Here is a 4,378-nt window from a genome sequence, read left to right as displayed (position 1 = left end):
ATGGGATAGATAGGAAAGTGGTGAAATGGGGAGCAAGCAGTGGGAAGGATAAAGGGAAAGTGGGGAAGGAATGTGCAGGAGGGAGGTAAGAAAGAACCATAGCTATCCATTTCTTTAACATTATAAACTGAAAGTATGTGCAGAATATTAAATGAATTTGGACTGTCACCTCCAGAGAGAGGGGTGATCACAACACAATCATGTTGTATAGTCAACTGGACTGAATCAAGTGCAACAAGAAGACGTGTGTGAAATGGAGAGCTATATATACATGGGATGAACTTTTTTGTGGGATAGATGCCCATTTATTTTTCATTTGAGAGAGAGAGAGGAATGTTGGGGAAGGGACGTAGGTATGTCTGTGTCAGGTAAGTTAGGTAGGTGAGGAAGCAATTGCAGACAGACAAGACAAAGAAAACAACAGACAGGGATGGTGATGGATGCAAAAGGTTGTGAGACACCACAACTGGGGTGAGGGTGGGGACAACCTGGGCCCAGGGCCATCAAGCTTGGAGACAGTGAGAATTAAGTCCTCACCCACTGGACTGTTATCACTGTCACCTTTACCCCTAGGTGGATGGAGTGCTTGACGTGTCCTCCTTCTCTACCTACTATGGAAAATAAGGGATAGCAGCCTCCCCATTTGGTGTAGGCGTGCACTAATGGTGCAGTGCACAACCCACCGCTCCATCCCTGGCAACTCACTGCTGGACCTGTACCCCCGAAGACTGCAGACAAATTCAGAATCTTTATTCACAGTTGCATTTTAAATGCCATTGACTGGATCCATCTCAGGTTCCTTCCAATGATGACGACCTTCTCTGGTAAATCAACTTCTAGAAAGTCAACAGTCTATAATTCCTATCAAAGTTGAAAGAAGAGTCACATGCTCCTTTTAATAAATTTCATGTAAAATTCATCTAGATGCTACAGGTAAAATGCCCTAAAATCACACCACTATTCATCTGACAGGGTGCCATACTTAACTTAGTAAGCTTATTTTTGAAGGTTAGAAGGGACTGGACAGTGTTTATTCAATCCACACAGCAGATCTGGACCTAACACCTTTGACATTGTACACTACACCATGCTGGGATTGCACAGAAGTTAAAAGACCTAAAATTAATCCTTTATGTGTTAAGACAGATCAAACTGACTGAAGGGTAGAACCTGCACAATTAAGGTGGCAAGTGCTATTTCAGCAGCTATGAAAGTAACCACTAGAATACTGCAGGGTTTACTTCAAGGACCTCCAAACCAGATTTGCAGATGACTGTAAGCTGGGTATTGACATCTTTTCCCTCACTGATACAGAAATTTTTGCCAAGCTGTAGTCCTTACTACTCAGTGTTGTACAGAGAAAGGGCTCAAACTAAATGCAAAAAAAAAAATAAATAATAATAATAAAAACAAAACATGCAGCATCATTGCCTTTGGGAAATACCTCTCATCCACAATATACCACATTGCTCAATACCCCACTTCACACTGACATGGCAGTTTGGGATCCTAACATCTTGACGGACAATTCCCTCATATTTGATCACCATATTGCAGCAGTGGTTAGGAGATCCTTCTGTCTAACACAGAGGATTTTAGACTAGCAGCCTTTTTCATCGGGAAGCTTCGAATCCTTTTTAGTTGCCTTATGTATCTGGCTAAATACATGCTAAAAGGTGCCTTGTACTTAATGTCTTTTGGCTTTTCCTGGTTCGGGTTCGCCACAGTGAAACTCCGGTCTGCTCATGATTGGCAGTGGATTTTTATGGTGCCGAGTTGCCAGCCCGATGCCCAACCTTCAACAAAGGCACACCCATTCAAGCTCGCACCTACCTGCATGTCTTTAGTGTTATCTGACTGAGGGGAGGACATGCAGACTCCACACAGAAGGTGCTCCAGCCGAGAATCGAACAGGAGAACCTCTTGCTATGAGGTGACAATGCTAACCACTGCACCACCATGGCCTACTGCTTTGTACTTAATAATTGGTCTAATTAGTGATACATACAGAGGGACAATAACATCATTTAACCTGGATGAGATATCATTCAGTGAGACTGGTCCCAAAGCTTTCTGGTGAAAAAAGATTGCAGGCCTGGAATCCGTTAGCTATTAAGACAGACTTGAAACTCTGTCCCTTTACTCTGTGTCTTGTAGACTCTTACATGGATATCTTTGCTTGGCATTCTGGATCACCAGTGACCCCACTGTAATGGATCTGTTATACCTTTACAGGCTGAGCAGCATCACAATTACCCAGACCAAGGACCTTACCATTTACACATATAAATAAAACAGCCACTAGAAAAATATATCCATTACCCAGTGGCCGGCCCATCTTTCGAACAAACTTCTCATGTATGTTAAGCAGATTGATACACTTATCTCATTCAAGGCTAAATATTAAGATTGGATGTGTTCCCAAAAGTTAATTCCTGGCCTGACATGTCTTGCTGCCTTGGAAGCACGAAAGGTGGGGTGGAGTGGGGGGGGGGGTAGTAGGCATCTTGAAAATAGTATTTTGGCAAAACATATATATGGTCTTCAGACTTACATGTCTTGTAGTTCCTATGATCATATAAAGTTATGAGATGCTAAAGAGTTTTATCCTGTAGTCCTCTGCTTGATTCTTTCAGTACTTGCTTACCAGAATGTGACCACGTTTCAGACTTTTGGTCTCAGTCACTCCTGAAAAGGAGCACATGTTTCTATTGGCTTTGCCCATGTAAGAAACAAAGTCCCCTAAATCTGGAAGTGGGACAAAGCTGTGTCACTGCACAAAAGTGCAACTTCTATTGTATTAGAAATCCGCAATGTGATTGCAGTGCTCTATGCTCTGGAAAACAGATGAGAGGCTGTCTGTAAGAAGTTATGAGTCATGTGAACAATATCATCTGATGTGTGACTTTCAGTATAAATGATGGTGTTCCCATAGGGATGGTGCTGCTCTCTTTTCACTGTGTTGACTTCATGTACAAGAGAATAGTAGTCAGACTTTGACAGGCATTTGATACTGGTGACAACTCACTACTGCCAAAGTAGTTTCAGACTTATTTTACTTTGATCTTACATAAAGAAAGCTACATTTGGTATAGACAATTTGTGCATGTATTCTCTGTTTGTTGGCTAAGATCAGGTGTGTGGTAAGGGAGGTTAACACGGTGAGTGCTAAACAAATGTTGGGTGAGACCCCAACATTTACATGCGCCCTGCATGCCTCATATTACATTTAAAAGCAAACAGATAGGAAAAAGGTGATTGGGATGCCTGCTCTAATTATGTAAGGTTGGTGTATTATGCTCTGATCAATCTATACTGTACCATTTTTTTTGTTTTCAACAAATGCATAACTACATGCTTGTTTAAAATAGCTATCATATCTAATTTACAAGGTGTATTTTGTGCAACTGGAAGGATTTTAGTTACAAATCAAGTAATATTATACACAATCCACAAAATTCCAGTATGGAACAAACTATAGATTATAGTCTCAACAGGGTGAATATCTGGTTGCATAAGAGACGGACACTGACTAAAATGAACCTTTTACCTGTAGCCCATTTTACAGCAGATTATGCACAGTGTTAATGCACCACCTAAAATGAGCTGTACCTGCAACACCTTGTGGCCTAGGTAACTGCCTGTGTTGAATATCATTACAGTCATTCTTGAGTTTGACAAGTACTCTATGATCAGAGAGAGCATTTCACTATACCCTGAAACTTAATAAATAAAAATGTTTTAGAAAGCTGAAGGGAATGAGCCACTTTGCTAGAGTCCTGGGTCTGAATCTCATTAACTCATTGCCTTTTGTTTTATGACAGTGAGTAAAATATACAACTCAAAGTCTTTTCTGCTTGCCTCATTTGAAGACCCCTCCAAATTTAATGAACTCATCTGCTAATATAAAGCAGAAAGTGTTATGGGGAGGGGTCAGGTTTGTAATGGCATATCTTAAAACCAAAGCAGAAGACACTTGCATCTTAAAGAATTATAACTGTACAATGCCACCTTTTTTAATGATTGACTAACCAATCAGTTTTCAGACTAAACAAGACTTACCTTTTGCATGATTGGCATAACATAAGTTTTTTTTTTTTGTTTTGTTTTATATCTCCTGTATAAAATATGCAGTAAGATTATGGGTAAAAGCATTAAAAACGCGTTGATCACTATCTAAAAGCATCACTAGCTAAGTTCTTGAAACTGGCAACTTTGCTAGCATACTTTCACATATTAGCTCCTATAAAAATAGTTTCCAAACATAAATAATTAGGCCCAAACAGTCCTTATGTGTCTGATTACAGTCACCCATGTGCTGGTGATTCCTCTATAATGTGATATAATTTAGTAAATAGTTGAAATGAAGATAAAAGGA

The sequence above is a fragment of the Protopterus annectens genome, chromosome 3.part1 (assembly GCF_019279795.1).
Source record: "Protopterus annectens isolate FY-2018-M chromosome 3.part1, PAN1.0, whole genome shotgun sequence".
In the NCBI taxonomy this organism is placed as follows: Eukaryota; Metazoa; Chordata; order Ceratodontiformes; family Protopteridae; genus Protopterus; species Protopterus annectens.
Note: the sequence above shows the minus strand (reverse complement) of the source record.